The 27,262-nt window shown below is 48.6% G+C and overlaps 1 protein-coding gene and 1 pseudogene across 2 annotated transcripts in view; one reads left to right on the top strand and one right to left on the bottom strand.

The window, feature by feature from the left end:
• Positions 1 to 27,262, bottom strand: part of GNG4 (G protein subunit gamma 4) — a 104,802-nt gene that overhangs the window by 47,095 nt on the left and 30,445 nt on the right. The window contains exon 2 of one of the 2 annotated variants that reach the window (XM_054454884.2): positions 3,009 to 3,120. The gene's annotated coding sequence lies outside the window, so the exon portion shown is untranslated. Of the gene's footprint in view, positions 1 to 385; positions 518 to 3,008; positions 3,121 to 27,262 lie in introns of those variants that run through there. The other variant, XM_054454892.2, reaches the window with a different exon arrangement.
• LOC129016020 (metal cation symporter ZIP14-like) lies at positions 22,382 to 24,091 on the top strand (annotated as a pseudogene).

Genomic DNA, 27,262 nt, shown 5'->3' with positions numbered 1-27,262 from the left:
AGCTACTCAGGAAGCTGAGGCAAGAGAATCACTTGAACCCGGGAGGCACAGATTGCAGTGAGCCAAGATCACGCCACTGCACTCCAGCCTGGGTGACAGAATGAGACTCTTAGCTCTCAATAAATAAATTTCTTCCTGAGGGTCCTGGAGGGAGTCCTGCCCAGAAGCCAGAGCTAACTTTTTTTGCTGACTCCAACATTTTAAACAAAGCTTTTCCCTAACTGATTGCAAATCAGATCTTTAAATCTATCCATGACCTGTAAGCCCTGGCTTCAAGATACCCGCCCTTTTCAGTCAAAACCACTGTGCAACTGCCATGTGTCGATTTTACAATCTTACCTTAATTTCTTTCCTGAAATGCACCCCTGACTTTTAAAACCCTTACCTGCAAGCTACCGGTCACGATTTGAGCATGAGCCGCCAGGTCCTCCTTGCTTGGTGCCCAGCAATTAAACACCCTCCTTTCTTCCACTGCAAAACCTCAGTGTGGATATCTGGTCTTACAACACTGGGCAAGCAGACCCCGGTTTGCTCTATAACAATTTTTTTTTTTTTTTTTTGAGATGGAGTCTTGCTCTTTTACCCAGGCTGGGAGTGCAGTGGCACAATCTCTTGTAGCTGCAACCTCCACCTCCCAGGTTCAAGCGATTCTCCTGCCTCAGCTGCCTGAGTAGTTGGGATTACAGGTGTGTACCACCACGCCCGGCTAGTTCTTGTATTTTTAGTAGAGATGGGGGTTTCACCATGTTGGCCAGGCTCGTCTCAGAGCCCTGACCTCAGGTGATCCACCCGTCTTGGCCTCCCACAGTGCTGGAATTACAGGCATGAGCTCCTACATCCGACCACGCTCTGGAATATTCTGATGGGCTGCACCTTGCAGCACACAACTCAGTGAATGCAAAGTTGGGGCTGGGAGACCAATGCAAGGCGGTTTCATCCCCCGTGCTTCTGATCTGACTTGACTCAGGGCACACCATTTAGAATTTCTGGAAGACGGATGTCATTGTGCCTTTGCAGCCATCCTCCGTAACTACAGCTTCTGCCCCTGAGCATGATAAGTATCTGTAGCCAGAATACTGCAGGCGGCCTTCCCGGACAATGCCCAAAAGACAGCTGTGTCCGGAATTGGCGGGTTCTTGGTCTCACCGACTTCAAGAATAAGCCACAGACCCTCGCAGTCAGTGTTACGGTTCTTCATTCTTAAAAGCAGTGTGTCCGGAGTTTGTTTCCTTCTGATGTTCGGATGAGTTCAGAGTTTCTCTTTTCTGGTTGGTTCGTGATCTCACTGGCTCAGGAGTGAAGCTGCAGACCTTCCTGGTGGTACAACTCTTAAGACTACACCCCTGGAGTTGTTTCTCCCGGTGGGTTTGTGGTCTCGCTGGCTTTAGGAGTGAAGCTGCAGACCTCTGCGGTCAGCGTTACAGCTCATAAAGGCAGTGTAAACCTAAAGAGTGAGCAGCAGCAGGACGTATTGCAAAGAGCAAAAAAACAAATCTTCTACAATCAGGATGATGACCCCAGCAGATTGCCACTGCTAGTTTGGGCAGCCTGCTTTTATTCTCTTATCTGGCCCCACCCACATCCTGCTGATTGGTCCATTTTACAGAGAGCCGATTGGTCTGTTTTACAGAGAGCTGATTGGTCCGTTTTACAGAGAGCTGATTGGTCCATTTTGACAGGGTGCTGATTGGTGCATTTACAATCCCAGAGCTAGACACAAAAGTTCTCCATGTCCCCACTAGATTAGCTAGATACAGAGGGTCCACAAAAAGGTTCTCCAAGTCCCCACCAGAGTAGCTAGATACAGAGTGTCGATTGGTGCATTCACAAACCCTGAGCTAGACACAGGGTGCTGATTGGTGTGTTTACAAACCTTGAGCTAGATACAGAGTGCCGATTGGTGTATTTACAATCCCTTAGCTAGACATAAAGGTTCTCCAAGTCCCCACCAGACTCAGGAGCCCAGCTGGCTTCACCCAGTGGATCCCGCACCGGGGCCGCAGGTGGAGCTGCCTGCCAGTCCCATGCCATGCACCCGCATTCCTCAACCCTTGGGTGGTCGATGGGACTGCGCGCGTGGAGCAGGGGGCGGCAATCGTCCGGGAGGCTCGGGCGGCACAGGAGCCCTCAACGGTTGGGAGGCTTAGGCATGGGGTGCTGCAAGTCCCAAGCCCTGCCCCACGGGGAGGCAGTTAAGGCCCAGCAGGAAGTCGAGCACAGCAGCTGCTGGCCCAGGTGCTAAGCCCCTCACTGCCCACGGCTCTCAGCCGGCCGACCGCTGGGAGTGCGGGGCCTACCGAGCCCACGCCCACTGGGAACTCACGCTGGCCCGCAAGTACCGCACGCAGCCGGGGTTCCCACCCACACCTTTCCCTCCACACCTCCCCGCAAGCTGAGGGAGCCAGCTCCAGCCTTGGCCAGCCCAGGAAGGGGCTCCCACAGTGCAGCGGCGGGCTGAAGGGCTCCTCAAGTGCTGCCAAAGTGGGAGCCCAAGCAGAGGAGGCACCGAGAGCGAGCGAGGGCTGCGAGGGCTGCCAGCACGATGTCACCTCTCACAGCTATCCCTGAGCCTGAAGGGACCCAGCAGCTTAAACTGAGGGTGGGGAGGAAGTGAGTGGTCGACCTCCTTTCATCCTTGCTGAACAAGGAAGCTCACCGCAATAGCATCTCTTTTCCCACAGGGAAGCACACAGCACGGTTCCCCAGCCAAGGCCCAGCAGCCCTCGGGGATGGCTCACTTCTCCTTCCCTGCTCCCCCAACAGGGGCACATCCACTCACATAGGGGATAACAGGAGGTGGCAAAAGGTTTCTAAAGGCCCTGTGTCTGCCGTGGAGGGTGGGAGAAGGGGACAGGACAGTGATGATTGCTAGAAGAAAATGATGCTGTGAGGACCTGGCCACTATCAAGGATCCTGAGAACTGAGTCTCACCGCGGCCCACACACACGCTCCTGGCGAAGACACCTGCTGTCCCCCTGCCCCTGCACAGGGTAAGTCACTCTCCTTACCTGCTGAGAGGCAGCCGTGTGACAGGCCTGGGCAAGGGACAGAGGCTGGCGGTGGCAGCAGCGGTCAGTTGTCAGATGAGAGGCGAATTCAGAGCTGCTGCTTTGAGGTCACCTGAAAGCACAACCAGAGACATGTCTAGAGGTGTGGAGACTCCCTGGCATTGCTCCCAGCGTCCCCATCCACCCTGTCCCATGGTTCCCCTCTCCTCAAGCTCAGCAGCCTTCCCCCAAAGCCTGAGGACTCCATATCAGACCTTGGGGAGATGGGGAGCTCGAGGCAGACAGAGAACCCTCAGATCTGACCCAGAGGAGACTGGAAACACAACTTCAGAGCCACAGGCCACCCCGGGCCTCACCAGACTGCTCCCCTGGCCCCCACAAACCTTCATGCCCAGTCACTCTGCCCCCCAACACAAGCAGGCCCAGCTCCAGCCAAACCTATGCCAAATGGAAATGGTCACGTGTTTTCTTCATATAAAAATATACACCTGGGGCCAGGGCGTGGTGGCTCATGCCTGTAATCCCAGCACTTTGGGAGGCCGAGGCGGGCGGATCACGAGGTCAGGAGATCGAGACCATCTTGGCCAACTGGGTGAAACCCCGTCTCTACTAAAAAATACAAAAAATTAGCCAGGCGTGATGGTGGGCGCCTGTAGTCCCAGCTACTTGGGAGGCTGAGGCAGGAGAATGGTGTGAACCCGGGAGGCGGAGCTTGCGGTGAGCCAAGATCGCGCCACTGCACTCCAGCCTGGGTGACAGAGCGAGACTCTGTCTCAAAAACAAAAACAAAACAAAACAAAACTATATATATATATATACACACACACACACCTGGCCAGGCGCAGGGGCTCATGCCTGTAATCCCAGCATTTTGGGAGGCTGAGGTGGGCAGATCAACTGAGGTGGGGAGTTTGAGACCAGCCTGACAAACATGGAGAAACCCTGTCTCTACTAAAAATACAAAATTAGCCAGGTGTGGTGGCACATGCCTGTAATCCCAGCTAGTTGGGAAGCTGAGGCGGGAGAATCATTTGAACCCGGGAGGCAGATGTTGTGGTGAGCCGAGATCACGCCATTGCACTCCAGCCTGGGCAGCAAGAGCAAAAAACAAACAAAACAAAACAAAAAACCACCTATTATCAAAAAATGTGCAGATAAAGAAAATTACAACAAAGAAAATAAGGACCAGTGATAATGCCTTTTCCCAGAGATGACTATGGTTAGCCTGTTGATGTATAATATACTTACATGCATTACAAATTTGATTTCAACCAAAGGACATTTAGCACAGAAGAGATCAGACAACTCGAAAGCTCTCTTTTTTTATATTTATTTTTTGAGATAGGGTCTCGCTTTATTGCCCAGGCTAGAGTGCAGTGGCACAATCACAGCTCACTGTAGCCTTGAACTGGTCTCAAACGAGCCTGCCACCTGAGCCTCCTGTGTAGCTGGGACTACAGGCGTCCACTACCATGCCTGGCTAACTTTTACTTTTTTTTTTTATTTTGTAGAGACGGAGTTTCACTATGTTGCCCAGGCTGGTCTTGAACTCCTAGGCTCAAGGGATCCTCCCACCTACGGCCTCCCAAAGTGCTGGGATTACAGCCATGAGCCACTGTGCCCGGCCTTTGAAAGGCTTCTTACAGCCCATTGAAGGCTCATAACCCTGTTCGCCTCCCCTTTGCAGCCATCCTTCCTAACTGACTTCTCCAGGACAGTCTCTCCAGGATGGCTGACTCTGGGGTAATGAGTTCATTCCCCAAGGGTTTTCCGAATGCTCTGCCCTACAGCATCCATCTCCGAGGGATTCTAATGAACTTGGAGCAAAGCTAAAAGCCCGACAAGAATAAGCTGACAGACCTGTTTGCTCCCCTGGCTAAAATGGAATCCAAATTCATTTTGGCCTCAACTTCAGGGGAGATGGTTTGAAGTTGTGCTTGGTGCATTTTTCTCAGCCTGTGCTATGGTCTGAATGTTTATGTCCCCCCCCCAAATTCTTATATTGAAATCCAAAGCCCCAAGGTGATGCTATTAGGAGGTGGGACCTCTGAGAGGTGGTTAAGTCATGAGGATGGAGCTCTTATGAATGGGACTCATGACCTTGTAAAGAGCTCTGACAGAGATCCAGGAATGCTTTATGTTTTAGTTTTTTTATTATTATTATTTGTTTGCTTTGTGTGTGTGTGTGTGTGTGTGTGTGTGTGTGTATATATATATATATATATTTTTTTTTTTTTCAGATGGAGTCTGACTCTGTAGCCCAGGCTGGAGTGCAATGGTGTGATCTCAGCTCACTGCAAGCTCCGCCTCCCAGATTCAAGTGATTCTCCTGCCTCAGCCTCCCAGGTAGGTGGGATTACAGGTGCCCACCACCACACCTGGCTAATTTTTTTTTCTATTTTGTAGAGACAGGGTTTCACCATGTTGACCAGGCTAATCTTGAACTCCTGACCTCAGGTGATCCACTCACCTCCCAAAGTGCTGGGATTACAGGCGTGAACCACTGCACCCGGACTTGGTTTTGTATTTTAATATAATAGTGCTTCTTCTACTTTTCCACCACATTCTGGGGAAAACAGAACCACTGAAGCAACTGGCTTCCCTGACTCTGGCTACCCAAGACCCCACCCAGAGGGCTGAGGTGCTAGATCAAGGCAGAGTACCTGTAGGCTGCACCCTACACTCCCCAGCCCACTGTGGGGAAGCTGTTCTCTACCATCGGTTCCCCAAATTTGGTTGGGATCAGAATCCTCTGGGAATGTAAGGAGACTAAGGCCCTGCTCTACCCACCTCTATGACCTTAGAGTTCTGTCTTAGCTCTCTTGGAGATTCTGATAAAACCACTGCTCTATAGGCAACCAGAGCTTTTCAGACTTTGCTGTACATCTGAACCACTGGGGGGACTTTTAAGGATCCTGATTCCAGCTGGGTGCAGTGACTCATGTCTGTAATCCCAGTGCTTTGGGAGTCTGCAGCGGGAGGATTGTTTGAGCCCAGGAGTTCAAGACCAGCCTGGGCAGCACAGTAAGACCCCATCGCTAGAAAAAATTTAAAAATTATCTGGGTGTGGTGGCACATGCCTGTGATCCCAGCTATTCAGGAGGCTGAGGCAGGAGGATCTCCTGAGCCTGGAATTTTGAGGCTGCAGTGAGCTGTAATCATGCTACTGCACTCCAGCCCGGGCAACAGAGACCCTTTCTCAAAAAACCCCAAAAATATAAAATTAAAAAAATAAAGATCTTGATACCGAAGTCAAACCGCAGGCCCTTTAAGCCACAATCTCTGGGGGAGGGCTGAGGCATCAGTGGAGGTTGAAGCTTCCCAGGTGATTTTTTTTTTGAGACAGGCTCACTCTGTTGCCCAGGCTGGAGTGCCGTGGTGTGATCTCGGCTCACTGCAACCTCCGACTCCCAGGTTCAAGTGACTCTCCTGCCTCATCCTCCCAAGTACCTGGGATTACAGGTGCATACCACCATGCCTAGCTTAATTTTTGTATTTTTAGTAGAGATGGGGTTTCACCATGTTGGTCAGGCTGGTCTTGAACCCCTGACCTCAAGTGATCCGCCTGCCTTGGCCTCCCAAAGTGCTGGGATTACAGTCGTGAGCCACCACACCCGGCTTTCCCAGGTGATTTTAATGTGCAGCCGCATTTGAGACACACTGCTCAAGTCTGCATCTAGTTGGAGCATCCCATACTTTGGTGTGTATGTCGTGAAACCCGTATCTCAGGCTCTCACTCAACAGGACTGGCTGGGACCTCAGGGAGGCTGCATGCTGCTACTCACAGCCTGGTGGGAGACATCAGCTTCAGTATCCCCTGGAGCTCGTTAGCAATGCAGAATCTCAGGTCCTACCCAAACCTACGAAGTCAAATATGCGGGTTTTTTTGTTGTTGTTGTTTGTTTTTTTTTGAGACAGAGTCTCGCTTTGTTGCCCAGGCTGGAGTGCAGTGATGCGATCTTGGTTCACTGCAACCGCCGCCTCCCGGGTTCAAGCGAGTCTCTTGCCTCAGCCTCCCGAGTAGCTGGGATTACAGGCGTGAGCCAACATGCCTGGCTAATTTTTGTGTTTTTAGTAGAGACAGAGTTTCACCATGTTGGCCAGGCTGATAACAAACTCTGACCTCAAGTGATCCGCCCGCCTTGGCCTCCCAAAGTGCTGGGGTTACATGTGTGAGGCATTGCGCCCAGCCGAATCTGCGTTTTAACCCAGGTGATTCAGGTTTACGTTAGAGTTTAAAAAGTTCTGAGTTACACCAGCAGGGCCCAGTCCTGCCTTATGCAGGGTCCAAGATGAAGAGCCTGGCTGAAGACACATGAGTCAGTCGCAACAGTGGTGGACAGCAGAGTTGCTGTTCTCCTGACCCTTAATGTTATTCACAGCCCCATCAGCTTTTTAGATTCCTCTTTTAGATGACTTACTAACTCTAGAAGCTCTTTGAGAGGCCACACATCAGAAAAGACACTGTCAGTTTCTCCTTGTCCTCCTGGCATTTGCATAGCATCTTCCATCCAATGCTTGAAACGTATTTCAGATGTCAACCCACCAGCCTACCCCAGGAAGTGATTTTAGACACCTTCCCTGTATCATTGCTATTTCTCAAAATAACACAGGTTGTTGGAGCTGAAGGGAATTTAGCTCTTGACTGGATTCCTTTATCTGGTTGTGGAAGAAAGCTGTTTTTTTTTTTTTTTTTTAAGATAGGCAGAGTCTCACACTGTCACCCAGGCTGGAGTGCAGTGGCATGATCTTGGCACACCACAACTTCCACCTCCTGGGTTCAAGAAATTGTCCTGCCTCAGTCACTCAAGTAGCTGCGATTACAGGCATGTGCCACCATGCCCAGCTAATTTTTATATTTTTAGTAGATATGGAGTTTCAACATATTGGCCAGGCTGGTCTTGAACCCCTGACCTCAAGTGATCTGCCCACCTTGGCCTCCCAAAGTGTTGGGATTACAGACATGAGCCATGGCGCCTGGCTTTGTGTGTGTGTGTGTGTGTGTGTGTGTGTGTAAGAGAGAGGGTCTTGCTCTGTCACCCAGGCCGGAGTGCAGTGGTGCAATCATAGCTTACTGCAGCCTTAATCTCCTGGGCTCAAGTGATCCTCCAACCTCAGCGTCTGGAGTAGTTAGGACTACACCCAGCTAATTTTTAAACTTTTTGTACAGACAGGATCTCACTGTATTGCCCAGGCTAGTTTTGAACTCCTGGCTCAAAGGATCCTCCCACCTTGGCATCCCAAAGCACTGGGATTACAGGCATTAGCCACCGCTCCTGGCTAAAAGCTACTTTTTAATAGCACTAAATGTTACCATGATGTTTTCAAAAGCTTTTCTTCCCTCTCAAAAGAAGAAAATATATTCATCTTCGAACAAATTGCTGTGTTTCATTGTGAGGTAGTGGGAAGGCCCACTGCCTGGCCATGAGCTAACTGGGAGCCCCTCAAGGGCAGAGGCCTTGTTTTTTTTAGCTTCTGTGCCCCCATTGCCAAGATAGGGTGGGCGCGCCATAGCCAGTCCATATAAACGTGACTCTCTTATGCATGAAAGAATAAACTGAGGCTTCAACCGTGACTTTAATTCCCCATGGCTACTGCTGTTTCAGTTCTTAAATGGAGCTAAATTAGCTCTAGGTGGTGAAGGGTAATGACCGAGAGCCTTGCAGATGTACTGATGGCTCCAACAACTTCCTTACTTTGAGAAATAGTGATGATACAGGGAAGGTGTCTAAAACCCCTTGTTAGGGTACGGGGTAGGTTGGTGGGCTGACATCTGAAATACATTCCAAGCAATGGATGAAAGATGGGGCTACCAGAATTAATTGAATCATCTAAAAGAGGAGCCCCCTAGTGCTGCTCGGCTTTGAGGCACAGGCGTGAGGTCTCTGCTCTCACAGAGCTTACTGTCTGGTGAGGGGTGCCATGGACTGCTGGAATCACCATGCTGATTGATGAATATTCTTATGAGGGAGGCGCCCGGCTCTCAGTGTATAACCAAAGAACTTGACCTGGACTGTAGCATCTATGTTGCTTTCTATGATAGATTCTGAAGCCATAAGATAGAATGAGACTTGCCCGCCCTCAAAGAGCTCAGGTGCTGAGGGAGAGATGTATAAATAAGCAATGATCATATTGTCATGGGTGTATGTGGGCTGGCTGTCCACAGAATCCATGCTCCCCTTCCTCTCACAGGAATGTCATGGTGGCAGGGCAGGTGGCCCCTGGATAGATTTTCCCCAGGGTCGCTTGCAGCTACGTGTGGCTTTGTAACTCACGTCTTGCCAGTGGAGATGCTGATGATGAATGAGTGGAAATGATGGGTGCCGCTTCCAGGCCTGGGCTTTCAAATCCCATTTGGGGACCTTTGAGCTCTTTCCCATCACACGTGGATGTGTCCATAGCTTAACTTCAACAAGGGCAGGCGAGGACAGTGGCCTGAGTGGTGCCTCCAGGTGTGATCCCTGGACCGGAGGCATCAATGTCCCCGGAGAGCGTGTCAGAAATGCAAATGCTTGGGCCCACTCAGACCTACCGAATAGAAGCTCTGGGGCCAGGCACAGTGGTTCATGCCTATAATCCCAGCACTTTGGGAGGCCGAGGCGGGCGGATCACCTGAGGTCAGGAGTTTGAGACCAGCCTGGCCAACATAATGAAACCCTGTCTCTACTAAAAATACAAAAATTAGCCAGGCATGGTGGCGGGTGCCTATAATTCCAGCTACTCAAGAGGCTGAGGCAGAAGAATCACTTGAACCCACGAGGCGGAGATTGCAGTGAGCTGAGATCGCACCATTGCACTCTAGCCTGGTCGACAGAGCGAGACTCTGTCTCAACAACAACAACAAAAAAGAAGCTCTGGGCATGGGAAGGGGCTTAACAAGGCCTCCAGGTGGTTCTGATGCTCAAGAGAATCTGAGAAACACAGTCCTGGGGGATGAGAGAGAAATAAAACGGAAGGAACCCATGTCCCCAAATTCCCCCTGGAGCTGAGCGGCCCCGTTAGCCTGGCTTCTTACTTCTGGGCTTGTATGAGAAAGTGAAATACATTTCCACACTCTTTAAGTCACTATGCTGCTGGGTCTCTTTGTCACAGCAGCTTTGCATCTCACTAACTGATACAGTATTTCAACAGAGGTTAGTATACCAGATGGCCGCCTTGAAAATGCTGTTAAACCTGAGACAGAAGTATTCATTTAAGAGCTTCTATTTGGGAAACTCAATACAATGAGGCGCTCAGGTCTAACAAGGATTCCACCTAGTGAAACTATGTTTATTTCTAGGGTCTAACATTTTACCCTAAAATTCTGTTAGATGCTAGGCCCACAAGATAGCACTGCTTTTGCACCAACGTTCAGGCTGGGTTCTCCTAGCATTCAGCGTGAACATTGATAAGATTTCCCCCTTTCAGCTGTAAGATAAATTGGCTTTGAATTGTCACAAGAATTTCACTGGTTGACATCTTGGCATTTCCCCAAGAATGGAGGTCACGTTTGCTTCCACACAGGGATCTAAAAGGGAGGGGAGGGCTGGGTGTGGTTGCTCACGCCTGTAATCCCAGCACTTTGGGAGGTGGGCAAATCACTTGAAGTCAGGAGTTCCAGATCAGCCTGGCCAACAAAGTGAAACCCTGTCTCTACTAAAAATACAAAAATTAGCCAGGTGTGGTGGCAGGTGCCTGTAGTCCCAGCTACTCGGGAGGCCGAGGCAGGAGAATCGCTTGAGTCCGGAGAATCGCTGGAATCTGGGAGGTGGAGGTTGCAGTGAGCAGAGATTGCGCCACTTGCACTCCAGCCTGGACAACAGAGCGAGACTCTGTCTCAATAATAATAATAATAATAATAATAATAATAATAATAATAAAAGGCAGGGGAAGTCCCAATTCACCTGGACGTCATAATCGCTGTGGCAGCAAAGGGCACAGCCTTTCTATCTGTACACATGGATGTGTAAGGTGGCATTTTAGCACCACATGACCAATTCTGCTGTTTCTCAGTCATCCTAGGCTGGAGCTGAATGTCCTGACCCCTGAAGGGAGCGCAGGGAATGAGGTGTCCTCCCACCCAGACACCCAGGGCTCTATGTTTGCAGTAGGAACACGGTCCCCCTCGCAGGGGGATGACTCTTCCCCACTCCGACTTCAACCACTTTGCAAATTAAATACTGTGATAGGCAAGGCAAGCTTGATACATTTTACAGTATGGGTCTCAATTACTCAATTTACATCTTGAGTGCCTGATAGCATCCGGCTGATCTAATAACACCTAATCACACAGATGCTAAACAAGTCCAGGGATTCGAAGCTTTGGGCATGGCATGGGTTGTAATGGACTTGAGAGACAACCACAGTTTCTTAGGAAGAGCACGCGGGGTCTGAACAACGCTGGGGCCTGCTGGTCACCTGTCACCTTATCTGGTCCTTATTAAGGTCAAGAAAATTAGAGAAGGTTGGCAGACCAGCGGTTATACTTAAGGACATTTGACTAATTAGTGCAGAATAAACAACAGAAAGAGAAACTAGATCCACCTTCCGTGGGACCCTTCACGCTATCCACTCCCTCACCTAGCTGGCCACCCAGACGCTCCCGGACCATTGCTTCGGCCTTGCAGGTAGAAACCAAAACTCTTAATCAACAGGAGAAGATGTTAGAAGTCTACTCGTGGCCTGAGGCTTTTACATCAGCCCTCACTGACTGCGATGTTAATTCTTTCTGACTGCTGGGTTATTCAAGTTACTCAAACCGGACCACGGTGTTGATCGGCATGTATGGAGGAACACAAACCCGTGTCCGGTGTGTCTGTACAGTCTATAAACCTTACAGTCTAGAATGAATTCATTTTCATTCAAGTCTTACCGCAGCTCTACTGAAGTGGGCAGATCACTGCACAGGGGACGAAAAGGCAGTTGAGCGATGGCGTGGCTGGGCCACGTCTCAGCTTCCTAGAGCCGCGGGAACAAATTACTACAAATCGTGTGGTTCTAAGCAACAAAAATTTATTCTCTCACAGCTCCGGAGGCTGGAAGTCCAAAATCAAGGTGTTGGCAGGGTCACGCTCCCTTGGAAGGCTCTAGGGGAAAATCCTTCTTCCTCATCTTTTCCTATCATCTGGTGACCTCTGATAACACTCGACATTCAATCCTTGATTTGTAGACATCACTCCAATCTCTGACCCCATCTTCACATAACCCACTTCTCTGTGTCTCACTGTGTCATCTTTGCTCCTTATAAAGATACCAGCCATTGGTCTTAGGTCCCACTTTAATCCAGTATGACCTCAACTTAATCATATTTGCAAAGACCCACTTTCCAAATAAAGTCACATTCTGAAGTTCTGGGTATATATGAATTCTGGGGGTAAACTCTGAACTCAGTATAGTCAGGAACCCAGAAATGTGGCCACAAGTCTGTGCTCACTACTACAAAGAATCAGATTTTGTTGTTGTTGTTCTTTGTAATACCTACAAGAAATGCCTCTCTGAGAATTGTATGGTGTTTCATGGCTGTGGGAAAGGAATGTATCTCAGGGTGATGGGAGCATGAACTGAGAAGCAGAATTTATAACCTATACTCACCTCAATTTTTTTCATTTGTAAAATGAGAAAATTGAGATCCAGCCAGCTAAGTCATTTGTCCAAAGCCATTAAATAGCTAATAAGTAGCAAAAATAAGGTGAGAACCCCATATCATTCATTCATTCATTAAACACATACTATGTCAGGCATCTCAATGAAGAAATGAGGAAGTGGGTGGAGGTGGAATATGATTCCTGCCTTTTTTTTTTTTTTTTTAAATGGAGTCTCACTGTGTTGCCCAGGCTGGAGTGCAGTGGCACGATCCCGGCTCACTACAACCTCCGCCTCCCAGGTTCAAGCGATTCTCTTGCCTTAGCCTCCCAAGTAGCTAGGATTACAGGCATGCGCCACCACGCCCAGCTAATATTTGTATTTTTAGTCGAGATGGCTAGGCTGGTCTCGAACTCCTGACCTCAGGTGGTCCACCCACCTTGGCCTCCCAAAGTGCTGAGATTACAGATGTGAGCCACCGTGCCTGGCCCATGATTCCTGCCTTCTATTTATGTGGAGACAAAACTAACAGCAGCAAACTCAACGATCAAATCAAGGTGCTACCACAGAGGTCAGTAAAGGGTAGAGGGGCCAAGAAGGAGATGATCGATTCAGGTAAGGAGAAGGTTAGGAACGGCTTTATACTTAATTTGAGCCTGGGAAGATGAATGGGACCCACTAGGCACTGTGATCAGAGAGGGGGAGTTCCAGGCAGAAGTCCCACGCAAGTGTGGTGTTGCAGCATGGGTGAAGACGGAGCAACTGAGAACCAGCCTGGCACTTTCGGGAAACTCTGGGTGGTCCCTTATTCCTGGAGCCCAGAAGGTCAGGGAGCAGACCAGGAAGGGCCTTGAGTGCCACCGTAAGAGTGTGGGACTGGTATCTTGTAGGCAGGTGTCATCAAATGAAGGGTTATTTAACACAGAAGCAAAAAGATTGCTGTTATATTTTATTTTTTTGATTGAGAGTGGGGGGGTCTCACTGTGTTGCCCAGGCTGGTCTTGAACTCTTGGGCTTAAGTGATCCTCTGGCCTCAGCCTCCCAAGTAGCTGGGATTATAGGCGTACCACCATGCTCTGCTGTTACATTCTAGAAAGGTCACTTCAACCTAGTGTGGAGAATGGATCAGAGGTGAACAAGATAAACAAGCAGACCGAGGTGGGCAGATCATGAAGTCAGGAGTTTGAGACCAGCCTGGCCTGAACATAGTGAAACCCCATCTCTATTAAAAAATACAAAAAATTAGCCAGGCATGGTGGCATGCACCTGTAACCCCAGCTACTGGGGAGGCTGAAGAAGAAGAATCGCTTGAACCTGGGAGGCAGAGGTTGCAGTGAGCTGAGATCGTGCCACTGAACTTCAGCCTGGGCGACAGAGCGAGACTCTGTCTAAAAAAAAAAAAAAAAAAAATCAAGCAGACCAATGAGGAAACCACGGGAGTGTAGATACTAGCTCTGGTAGGGAGATGGGGTGGAGAGCCAGGTGGTGAGGGTGGAAGAGACAGGGGATGTGGTTGGGATCTGGATGCTGGGGAGGAGGGAAAGGAAGGCATACCTGGGCTGACCACCAGGGAGATGGTGCTGTGCTGTTCAGCACGCTTAGGAAAAGAGCAAGTGGAATGGGGTGCAGAGTTCACATAGGGCCAGGCTGAACTTAGGAGGCCTTTGGAAAACTGAGAAGCACATGGCCAGCAGACAGGAGGACTGAGGACTGATAGAGATGGAATTCACAGGGAGTTTGGGCTGAAGACGGAGCTGGGCAACTCATGACTTGCAGGGGCAGTGGAAGTCCTGGCTGTGGGAGGCTCATGGGCAAGGGGGAGCACGGGTCAGAAGGCTGGGCTTCGTGCAAAGCCTTGGCCCAAAGCAGCATGGGGGGGAGAGCAGAGGAAGGAAGCCCCGTGCTCACTTCTCCAGTAGCTTCCTCTCTCCCTCCCTCCCTCCCTCCCTCCCTCCCTCCCTTCCTTCCCTCCCTCCCTCTCTCTCTCCTTCCTTCCTTTCTTTTCTCTTTCCTTCTTTTTTTGAGATGGAGTCTCACTCCATCACCCAGGCTGGAGTGCAGTGGCATGATCTCAGCTCATTGCAACCTCCGCCTTCCGGGTTGATGCAATTCTCCTGCCTCAGCCTCCCAAATAGCTGGGATTACAGGCACGTACCACCACACCCAGCTAATTGTTTTTTTTTTTTTTTTTTTTTTGTATTTTTAGTAGAAATGGGGTTTCACCATGTTGGCCAAGCTGGTCTTGAACTCCTGACCTCAAATGATCCCCCTGCCTCGGCCTCCCACAGTGCTGGGATGACAGGCATAAGCCACCACGCCCAGCCCTGAAGGTTTCTTTCTATGTTCTTCAATATGCACTTTTCAGATTTGTGGAGGTAAAAGATTACTTAGTGTCAATAAAACTAATAAATTATTCTTTCCAGACCAAATATTGAAATCGTGCTAAATGGAGAAGTGACAGATGAGCTATGGTGTCACCACCGACATCAGATTTCGCAGCACGGATGGACAGTGTGTTGTTCAATGAGGTTGCTGGCCATCGCCACTGGGTGCAACGTGGGACCTACTCTCGGGAGGCAGCCGCCTACAGCGGAAACCATGCAGACAAGTGGTTCTGTGAATTATCTGAAGCAAATGCATTGTACTTCACAGACTCTGTAGTAGAAAACCACCAGCATGAATTTAGTGGGTCACGCGCTTTGATCAGGGAGAATGAGTTCGTGGCAGTTCATCCATCCACACCTCCCAGCCTGACTCTCTTTCATGCCATCCTATCAGCATGGTTTTTCAGTCATCTTGCTAGGATTAGGGTGCAGCCTCCAACTTCAGAGCAGAGCCACAAGAGCAGCTGTCATGAGGCCAGCCTCCCTGCCTCTCTCCTGGAGGGTTTCTGCTGCCCAGCACAGGGCCCAGCTCCCTCCCCTCACTTTGGTCCATTCTGATGTGGGACTTCGAGGCTGTCCAAGAAAGATGAGGTGACTCCATCCTCTGGGACCAGCTGCAGGAAATGCTGTTTCTTTCTTTCTTTTTCTTTTTTTTTTGAGACGGAATCTCGCTCTGTTGCCCAGGCGACAAGATCGTGCAGTGGCGTGATCTTGGCTCACTGCAACCTCTGCCTCCTGGGCTCAAGCGATTCTCCTGCCTCAGCCTCCTGAGTTGCTGGGACTACAGGCGCATGCCACCATGCCCAGCTAATTTTTGTATTTTTACTGGAGACAGGGTTTGACCATGTTGGCCAGGATGGTCTCGAACTCCTGACCTCATGATCCACCCACCTCGGCCTCCCAAAGTGCTGGGATTACAGGTGTGAGCCGCAGCGCCTGGCCAGGAAATGCTGTTTCTAAAGGCTGCTGCCAGCTGCTGCCAACTATGTTTTATCGCTTACCATTTCCTTTTTAAAAAATACCAAATTCACATTGAAATGCTTGAATTAAAAAAGTATTGAGGTTAAATTCACTTACAATAAAATTAATCATTTTAAAATGAACAACTCAGTGACATTTAGTACATTCACAATGTTGTGCAACCACCAACACTATTTAGTTCCAAAGCACTTCCACACCTTCAGAATGAAACCTCATTCCATTAGCAGTTCTCTTCACTTCTTGCTCCTCCCAGATCCTAGCGACCAACAGTCTGCTTTCTGTCTCTACAGATTTACCTATTCTGGACATTTCACGTAAATAAAATCACAAAATACGCAGTCTTTTGTGACTGGATTCTTCCTTTGTTTTCTTTTTTACTTATTTACTTATTTATTTATTTATTTTGAGACAGAGTCTCACTCTGTCACCCAGGCTGAAGTGCAGTGGTGCGATCTCAGCTCGCTGCAACCTTTGCCTCCTAGGTTCAAGTAATTCTCCTCCTCAGCCTCCTGAGTAGCTGGGATTACAGGGGCCCACCATCACGCCCAGCTAATTTTTGTATTTTTAGTAGAGACGGGGTTTTGCCATTTTGGCCAGGCTGATCTCGAACTCCTGAGCTGAGGTGATCCACCCGCCTCGACCTCCTAAACTGCTGGGATTACAGGTATGAGCCACTGTGTCTGGCTCCTCAAATTTTTGTTGTTGTTGTTAAATAGAGACAGGGGTCTCACATTGCTGTCTAGGCTTGTCTCAAACACCTGGCTCCAAGCGATCTTCTTACCTTCGCATCCCAAAGTGCTGTGATTATAAGCATGAGCCACCTTGCCTGGCCAGCTTTTTTCACTTAGCGTAATGTTTTCAGGATTCATGCATGTTGTAGCATGTATCAGTATTTCATTCCCTTTTATGGCTGAAGAGTATTCCGTGATGCAGGTGTACCACATTTAGTTTATCCGCCCATCTGCTAATAGACATTTGGGCTGTTTCCATCTTTTGGCTATTGTGAATAATGCCGCCACGAACATGTATTTGAGTACCTATTTTGAACCATTTTACATTCTCATCAGCAATAGCTCCAATTTCTTCACATCCTTGCCAATATATGTTATTTTCCACTTTTTGGGTTATAGCCATCCTCGTGGGTGTGAAGCAGTACCCTCTCTTGGTTGTGATTCGCATTTGCCTAATGACTAATGGTGTGGAGCATCTTTTCATATGCTTGTTGGCATAATTTACTTAAAAAAAAAGTCTTAACATTAAATGTTTTGAATTTTGTAACAATTCAAGTTTTCAGAAAGGTTGCAAGTATAGCATAAAGAAAAGTTTCCTGGCCGGGTGAAGTGGCTCACACCTGTAATCCTAGCACTTTGAGAGGCCAAGGCAGGCAGATCACTTGAGCTCAGGAGTTTGAGACTAGCCTGGACAACATGGTGAAACCCCATCTCTACAAAAAAATTAGCCGGGTGTGGCGGCACACACTTGTAGTGCCAGCTACTTGGGAGGCTGAGGCCTGAGAATTGCTTGAACCCAGGAGGTGGAGGCTACAGTGAACCGAGATCACGTCATTGCACTCCAGCCTGAATGAGAGTGAGACCCTGTCTCAAAAAAAAAAAAAAAAAAAAAGAAAAAAAGTTTCTTGAACCACTTGAATGGGAGATGTCAACCTAACTCCCTGTCAGCCCTGAATACTTTTCATTTCCTACACAGAAAGACATTCTCTTACGTAACCATGATACAGCCATCAAAGTCAGGAAACTATTATTGATACGTTACCATCATCTAATCCTCTAACCCTATTCAGATTTCAACAAATGTACCAGTAATGCCCTGCATAGTAGTAGAATTCAGCTGAGAATCACACGCCACATGTAGTTCTTATGTCTCTTTACCCTCTTCAGCCCTTCCTTGACTTTGATGACCCACAGCACCTTCCAAGATGACGGCCGTTATTTTGTAGAACACCGCTCAATTTGGGCTTCTTTTCTGTCTCCTCATAAGATGCTGGTATTATCCTTTGCCAGGAACATCACAGAAGACAAACTGCATTCTTCTCATTGCATCCTATCCAGTAGCCCAAGATGTCAGCTTGTCCCCTTAATGATGTTCGTTGTCATCACGTGATTAAGGTGGTGTCTGCCAAGTTTCTTCACTGTAGAGTTACTTTTTATTTTTGTAATGAATAACAATTTGTGGAAAGATACCTTGAAACTGTCTAAACTTGTTCCTTACCAAACTTTCAATATATTCAATTATTGGCTGCTATTAGGAGGCACTCAGGGTTTTCTGTTTTATTCAGTAGGCTACAATTCATTACTAACAGTATTTATTTTGATGTATAAATTGTCCTAGATTTGGCCAGTGGGAGCCCCTTCCAGCTGGTTCCTGTGTCTTTCTCGAATGTCTTTATCATTTTTGATTAATTTCTGGCTTTCCTACTGTTGCCTATTCAAGGTGCTAGAATAAGGCTCCTGTTTTCAATCCCTACCAAACTGCTGGTTTCCTCTTTCTCTCACCCTGGCCATGAGTCTCTGTCAAGATAAAAAAAGCACTGCAAGAGGCTGGGCGTGGGGGCTCATGCCTGTAATCCCAACATTTTGGGAGGCTGAGGAGGGCGGATCACCTGAGGTCAGGAGTTCAGGACCAGCCTGGCTAACATGGCGAAACCCCATCTCTACTGAAAAAAATACAAAAATTAGCCAGGCATGGTGGCCCATGCCTGTAGTCCCAGCTACTCAGGAGGCTGAGGCAGGAGAATCACTTCAACCCAGGAGGCGGAGTTTGCAGTGAGCTGAAATAGTGCCACTGCACTCCAGCCTGGGTGGCAGAGCGAGACTTGGTCTCAAAAAAAAAAAAAAAAAAAAAAAGAAGCACTGCGAGAGATAAAATGTGGTTACCCACAGGGCAGAGATTCTCTCTCTCTCTCTTTTTTTTTTTTGAAACAGGGTTTCACTCTGTCACCCAGGCTGGAGTGAAGTGGCACCATCATGGCTCACTGCAGCCTCAACTTCCTGGGCTTAAGTGATCCTCCCACCTCAGCCTCCTGAGTAGCTGGGACTACAGGTGTGTGCCACCATGTTGGATTAATTTTTATTATTTTTTACTTTTTGTAGGGCAAGGTCTTGCCATGTTGCCCTGGATGGTCTGGAACTCCTGGGCTCAAGCAGTCCTCCCACTTTGCCTACCAATGTGCTGGGATTATATGTGTGGGCCATTGCGTCCTCCCTGGACAGAGATTCTTGAATATGTAGTGCCCAGCACCAGCAGGAAGTCAGTGAGTAGATCTGATCATTGGTTGGATGTATATCTGTGACTTAGGGTCCATAAAGATCTTTTGAAGAACTGGACACTAATCCTAACTTCGCATTAGACAATGTTGCCAAGCAGGTGGGTTGTTTTTTGCAAATTTGAGAAGGGGGAAAGAGCCCACTAACTTTCTGGGCAAATTTGGCAAATTACCAACCATTCTGGGTCTCAGTTTCAAGTGTTAACAGGGTTGCCTGAGCACTGCCTGTATATATGAAGAGGTGATAAAAAGATGAAGTATTGGCCAGGTGTGATGGCTCTTGCCTGTAATCCCAACACTTTGGGAGGTTGAGGCGGGAGGATCGCTTGAGTCCAGGAGTTCAAGAGCAGCCTAGGCAACACGGTACGACCTCATCTCTACAAAAAATAAATAAAATTGGCCAGGTATGGTGGCGCATGCTTGTAGTCCCAGATACTCAGGAGGCTGAGGCATGAGAATTGCTTGAGCCCGGGAGGTTGAGGTTACAATGAGCTGAGATTGTGCCACTGCACTCCAGCCTGGGCGACAGAGTGAGACTTTGTCTCAAAAAAAAAAAAAAAAAAAGAGGGAGAAAGAAAAAGAAAAGAAAGTATTTACAAATATAAGGGTTGGCTCCTCATTGGTTATCAGATGGAAGACAGCCCCTCTTTAGCCCAGGACAACGTCGAACATGGACTAAACATTCAGACTCACAAGACGATGACAGAACGTGCTCTGATCTATTCAGAAGGACGGGGACAGAGGCCTTGGCTTGCCAGCAGAACAGTGCCAGGCTGCCTTGCGTGAGGAGTCCTGGAGAAGTTCTCACAGCAGAGTATGTAACATCCAGGAGTTATCTTAGCCCCGTGTGACGGTCATGGTGCAAGCAGACGGGGCCTTCACAGGGAGGTGCAGGGTCTGCGTGAGAAGATGCGCACCACAGGGCAGTATCTCAGGGATGTGCCTTTCACAAGCGTCACTGTCTTGGTTCACCTGGGCTGCTATAACAAAATACCATAAATTGGGTAGGTTTTTTGGAGACGGGGTCTCACTGTCACCCAGGCTGGAGTGCAGTGGTATGATCATGACTCATTGCAGCCTTGACCTCCCAGGCTCAAGTGATCCTCCTGCCCCAGCCTCCCAAGTATCTGGAACTACAGGTGCACGCCACTACGCCTGGCTAAGTTTTGTATTTTTAGTAAAGATGGGGTCTCGCTATGTTACCCAGGCTGGTCTTGAACCCCTGGGCTCAAGTGATCCACCCGCCTTGGCCTCCCAAAGTGCTGGGATCACAGGCATGAGCCATCATGCCCGTCCTGGGTAGCTTTTAAACCACAAAAATTTATTCTCACAGTTCCCTGAGCTTAGAAATTCAGGCTCAGGGTGCCAGCATGGTCAGGTTGTGACGAGGGCCCTTTTCTGGGCGGCAGACTGTTCACCTCTCACTGTGTCCTCACATGAGGGAAGGGGCGAACAAGCTCCTCAGGCTTCTTTTATAAGGGCACAAGTCCCATTCATGAGGGCTCTGCCTCCATGATCTAATCACCTCCTAAAGCACCAGTACTACTGCACTGGGGATGAGATTTCAACACAGAATTTTTTTTTGGAGGGGTGGGGGTGTCACAAACATTCAGACCATAGCAGTCACCAAAATGCTGAGAAGTTCAAAGCATGGTGTCTACATCAGATATTTAAATTCCATTCCTAGCTACTCCCAGTCCATATGTAATTCACCAGTCAGGGGCCATTTTTACCATAAGCAATATTGCCTGGCAATGTAGTTGACATATAGCATCTTAACTGGTTTACAGGGTGAGGCAGGCAGAATAATGGCTTCCCAAAGTTATCTGTGTCCTACTCCCCAGAACCTGTGAACATGATAATGGGGGTTTTAGGTTGCAGATGCAATTAATTAAGGTTGCTAACTAGCTGACCTTAAGACAGGCAGGTTATCATGGATTATCCTAGTGGACCCTGTGCAATCACAAGGGGCCTTGTAAGTGAAAGAGGAAGGCAGGAGAGTCGGTGTCAGTCAGAGAGAGAGATGAAGATGCTACACTGCTGGCTTTGAAGGTGGAAGGGGGCCACAAGTGAAGGGAAGTGTCCAGCCTCTAGAAGCTGGAAAAGGCAAGAAGGATTTTCTCCTGGTGTTTCCTGAAGAAACACAGCTCTGCCAACAGCTTGGTTTTAGCCTACTGAGATTCATTTTGGACTTCTGACCTCTAGAACTGTAAGATAATAAATTGGTGTTAAGTCACTAAGCATGTGGTAATTTGCTACAGCAGCAATACAGGGTAACAGAGCTAGGTGGCTGCCAAGGTTGGGTTCTCATGCAGCAGAGGAAGAGGGTGTGTGAACCTTTCAAACAGTCCTGACTTATAAGGCTGGCAATCTTCACCTCCTGGGTTCAAGTGATCCTCCCACCTCAGCCTCCTGAGTAGCTGGGACCACAGGTGTGAGTCACCACGACTGGCTAATTTTTGTATTTATTGTAGAGACGGGCTTCATCGTATTACCCAGGCTGGTGTCAAAATCCTGAGCTCAAGTGATCTGCCTGCCTCAGCCTTCCAAAGTGTTGGAATTACAGGCGTGAGCCACTGCGCCCGGCCTAGATTCTCCATTTCTTCTGTGTGATCTTTGGTTGTTTGTGTTTTCCATAGAATTTATCCATTTCATCTCAGCTGTTGAATTTATGGGCATAACATTCTTTGTAATATTATCCTTTTTATGTATGTAGGTCTGTAGTGATGTTCCCTCTTTCATTTCTGATATTGGTCATTTTTTTTTTTTTTTTCTTGGATGGTCTGGCTAGAGATTTATTTTTATGAGTCTTTTCACAAAAACAGCTTTTGGTTTCATTGACTTTTTTTTCTGTCCTCAATTTTACTGATTTCTGCTTTATTATTCTATCTTTATTATTTCCTTTCTCTGCTTCTTTTGAATTTCTCTCTCTCTCTCTTTAGTTTATTAAAGCAAAAGCTGAGGTCAGTGATTAGAGATACCTTTCTTTTTTTCTAAAATAAACATTTTTGCCTGACACAGGGATCAGGGTTCGGGCAGATGGGTGCCTTTGCGGACGTATGGACTGAGCTGCTCCTGCCGTAGCCAGCCACCCTGGGGCCTTGCAGCTGAGGCTGCATGGGGGTGGCTGCTGTCTGCTTGAGTGCCAGGCTTATGTGGTGACCATGAAGCTGCTGTACCTGGCCTTCCATAGCTGCCTCCTACTGGCCCTGCTCAGCTTATGGTGAACTGCTCCTGAGGATCATGCGTCACCCACAGGCATGCACGCTATTAGTGCTACCTCTTTCCTGTGGGATAAACTCAGCAGCTGAACCTGGATGTGGCATGGTCTGGGAGCAGCCTCACCCTGCTCAACCATCTGGATGTGGGAGTGAGGCGGGATAAGGTCACTGAGCCCATGCAGGGGCAGAGGAACCTCTCAATGTGCTTTAGTTCTGGAGACCTCTTTGCTGCCCACAATTTCAGTGGCAGTCATGGATTGGGAGGAGTGAGCTCCAGAAGTTCTGCCGCCATTCTCCAGGAGCTAGATTCCTGGCCTGCACCTCTGTGGACCAGAAGAATGACAGAATGCATAGAGCGAAGAGGGGAGGCTCAGCACAATTGAAGTGTGGGGATATGGTCTCCTCCGTGTGACCATTATCATGGATTATCCTGGTGGAACCAATGTTATCACAAGGGACCTTGTAAGTGAAAGGGGGAGCAGGAGAGTCAGTGTCAGGGTCAGAGAGAGATCTGAGGATGCTGCACTGCTGGCTTTGAAGGTGGAAGGGGGCCACAAGCGAAGGGGAGTGTGCAGCCTCTAGAAGTTGGAAAAGGCAAGAAAAAGGATGCTCTGTCATGCTGTTCAATGCTGGGATGACCATCTAGTGCAACCGAAGTGTGGGGATACGATCTCCTCTATGTGACCGTCATCTCCCTCTGCTCCCTCATGGGCACCATCGTGGTGCCTTCAAGAAGGCCTTTTACAGAAGGAGGCTGCTGCTCCACTTCATAGCTCTGGCGATTGGAATCCTCTAGTCCAATGTGCTCTCCTAGCTCATTCCTGGGGCTTTTGATTTCAACCCTCTGGAAGATGATTATGTCTCCAAGTCTGCAGTGGCATTTGGGGGCTTTTATTTTTTATTTTTCAGAGATCTTGAAGATGTTTCTCAAACAGGAAAATGAACATCACATAGACATAGCCATTATGCCTCTGAGAGGCTTCCTTCCAAGAAGCACCAGGAGGAGGGGGGTGATGGAGAAGCTGCAGAATGGGGACCCGGACCACATGAGACCTCAGCACTGCAACAGTGAACTGGATGGCAAGCGGTCCATGACGGATGGGAAGGTCGTGGTGGGCCCACTCTCTGTGCTGGTCCTGCAGGCTCCCCAGAGTGCCTGCTGGAGCTGAAAGGTGTCCACTACTCTATCAGCACTCTGGCCTGGGTGATCACCCTGAGCAACAGCCTCCACAATGTCCTCAGCAGCCTGGCCATTGTCGCCTCCTTCACCGTGTCTGTGGTCCAAGGCCTTGGCACCTGGTGGCCATCTTCCATGAGGAGTTCCCACATGACTTTGTCATCCTGCTTAGCGCTGGGAGGACCATTCAGCACTGTCTTCTTCAACCCCCTTCCACCTGCTGCTATGTGGGTCTGGTCTTTGGCATCCTGGCCAGCAGCCACTTCTCTGCCAGCTGGATTTTTGTGCTGGTTGGAGGAACGTTCTTGAACATTGCTGTGGCTGATATGTTCCCTGAGACGAATGAGGTCTGCCAAGAGGATGGAAGGAAGGGCAGCATCTCCATCACCTTTGTCATTCAGAACCTGGGCCTGTTGGCCAGATTCACCATCATGCTGGTCCTCATGATGTATTCAGGACAGATCCAGATTGGGTAGGGCCCTGCCAAGAGCCTGTGGGATGGGAAGTCAGGCCCTGGGCTGCCTGATCCCTGGCCTGAGGACTCGCCATCCACAAAGCACCATGGAAGAAGTTGTTCCGTTAAAAATTTATACAGACTGTATTCCTGCCTTCAGATGTCAGCGGTGTTTAAAATGCTCTATCCTAGGAAGAAACGTCCCCGGTAACCAGTCTCCAGGTAGTACCTCTCACCCTCTCCTCGCCTCCTTTTCTCTCTGTGACTCTGGAACCTGAATGCAGCTTGCAAGACAAGCCTCACTTTTTCTCTGATTACCCTGGCTTCTTTCCCTTGGAACTGGTGCTGAAAGATTTGTGGGGTTTTTTTTTGTTTGTTTTGTTTTGAGATGGAGATTTGCTCTGTCACCCAGGCTGGTGTGCAGTGGCACAATCTCAGCTCACTGAAACCTCCACCTCCCAGGTTTAAGCAATTCTCCTGCCTTAGCCTCCCCAGTAGCTGGGATTACAGGCACCCAACACCACACCTGGCTAATTTTTGTTGTTCTTGTTGTTTTGTTTGTTTGTTTATTTGTTTGTTTTTAGTAGAGATGGGTTTTCACCATGTTGGCCAGGCTGGTCTCGAACTCCTGACCTCAGGTGATCCATCTGTCTCAGCCTCCCAAAGTGCTGCCATTAGAGGCGTGAGCCACTGTGCCCTGCCCAGTGCTGAAATATTTTGAATCCTTTACCTGACAATGCAAAAATAGAGCCAATGGTTATAACTTGGTTAGAAATATCAAGAGGTGAATCCATAGTTTGGGGCCCATGACATTGGCTGGGCATCCCGGACCTCCGGCTGGCCAGTTTTGAAACAGGTTCACCTCTTCTTACAGAGAAGATGCAGGAATCCCTCCCATTTTTTCAAAGTCTGCTCAGTTGCCTATTACTTCTCTCAGAGAGAACCGGAAGTGAGAACAGATGACAGGGTGAGAGGGGAGGCAGGGATCATCCGGAGTGGGAGAGGAAGTGGGACGGATGCTCTGTGTCTTGTCATGATGCTCATCTGCTCCTAGCGGAATGCCGGGTATTGATTTGGGGGCAGCACATGGTATTTCCTGGCTGTCCAGGTGAGCTAATGTGGAGGTAATGTAGCTTCCTGGACCTCCTCTTTCAGGTCAACACTGACAGAATGGAGGGTCAGAGAGTCTACAAGGAAACAATATGTTTTGCTGTGATTCTCACTTCTCTTCCCCACTCCTATCTTCAAAGAGACTTGCAGCCTGGGTGCAGTGGCTCATGCCTATAATCCCAGCACTTTGGGAGGCTGAGGTGGGCGGATCACCTGAGGCCAGGAGTTCAAGACCAGCCTGACCAACATAGTGAAACCCCATCTCTACTAAAAATACAAAAACTAGCCAGGTGTGTCGGTGTGCACCTGTAGTTCCAGCTATTTGGGAGGCTGAGGCATGAGAATCGCTTGAATCTGTGAGGTGGAGGTTGCAGTGAGCTGAGATCATGCCACCGCACTCCACTCTGGGAGACAGAGTGAGACTCTGCCTCTCTCTAAAAAAAAAAAAAAAAAAAGAAAGAAAGAAAAGACAAGACAAGACCTGGGAGCTGCCTCCCTAAAAGTACATTCTGAGCATATTTCAGACGTCTCTGTTAGAAGGGAGACTGCACAAACTATCCTCCCCTAGTGGAGATATCTGCACAGTGGCAAGCTGACTGGTAGAATTGGAATGCGGTTTAAGCTCTGCTTAACAAGGGTGATCAGAAATGGAATCAGTGCAAGCAAAATTTAGGATTCGCTACTTCCATAAATAAAAGCATGAATAACAGGGGTCTCTGAAATGTAAGGTCACAAACTCAGTTTGGGGCACTGCAGATGTTTGCAGAATGGCAGCCCTAATGATTATGCTACAGATGGGCTTTCAACCACCTGTCTAGGTTACCGCTTCCTCCCTCACACACACAAAAGAAGTGGAATCCTACGTTGAATTGAATATGAATATGAATTGCTCTGATTCTGCCCAGAAAATGGACGGATATACTTGTCTGTAAAACTGTGGGCCAGCCTCAGGCACGCTGGAGCCCTTGCCTCAGAACTCTGGCTTCAAGGAAAGCTAATCTGCAGGGCTCACTGGGTGAATCGATTTATTACTATCACATGGATAATGTGAGATTCTTTAGCCAATTTGGGGAGCCAGACTCTCCAGAAGCCTTTCTCAGTGGTGCCCGCAGTTGCAGCCCAGGGGCTGTGTTCACAAACTGATTTGTGTGCATGATTCACAAGAGTACTGCTTCATTGCCATTGCCTAAATTTTTAATCTTTTTCTTTTGTTTTTTTTTTTGAAGCAGAGTCTCACTCTGTCACCGAGGCTGGAGTACAGTGGCGTGAGTGATCTCGGCTCACTGCAACCTCTGCCTCCTGGGTTCAAGCAATTCTCCTGCCTTAGCCTCCTGAGTAGCTGGGATTACAGGCATGCACCACCCTACCTGGCTAATTTTTGTATTTTTAGTAGAGACGGGGTTTCCCCATGTTGGCCAGGCTGGTCTCGAACTCCTGAGTCCAAGTGATCCTCCCATCTTGGCTTCCCAAAGTGTTGGGATTACAGGCGTGAGCCACTGCGCGCCGCCAGTGAGTTTTTAATCTTCTTAGACAGAAACCTATCCACTCTTAGGCATTAAAAGCAGCATCAGCTGGGTGTGGTGAGTCACGCCTGTAATCCCAGCACTTTGGAAGGCTGAGGTGGGAGGATCACTTGGGCTCAGGAGTTCAAGACCACCCTCGGCAACACTGCAAATGCTGTCTCTAAAAAAAAAAAAAATTATATATTTATATATATATACATATACACACACACACACACACACACACAGACACAAAAATTAATTAGCTGGGTGTGTTGGTGTGGGCCTGTAGTCCCAGCTACTTGCAGGGCTGAGGTGAGAGGATCACTTGAGCCTGGGAGGTGGAGGCTGCAGTGAGCCAAGATTGCGCCACTGCACTCTGGCCTGGGTGACAGAGCAAGACTGTCTCAGGGAAAAAAACAAAAAAGCATCACTTTTGTTTTCCCTTCTTGGGAGACATCCCTCAAACCAGGGATATTCTTGAAAAGAGCATGAGCAAGGAAACTGGTGGTGATATTACAAGTTTCTCTCCTTATCTTGCCTGTTGACTTCAATAGATTTGAGAATAGGCTGAAGAGGGA

The sequence above is a fragment of the Pongo pygmaeus genome, chromosome 1 (genome assembly GCF_028885625.2).
Source record: "Pongo pygmaeus isolate AG05252 chromosome 1, NHGRI_mPonPyg2-v2.0_pri, whole genome shotgun sequence".
Lineage (NCBI taxonomy): Eukaryota > Metazoa > Chordata > Mammalia > Primates > Hominidae > Pongo > Pongo pygmaeus.
Note: the sequence above shows the minus strand (reverse complement) of the source record. Positions and strands in the feature narration are given on the sequence as shown.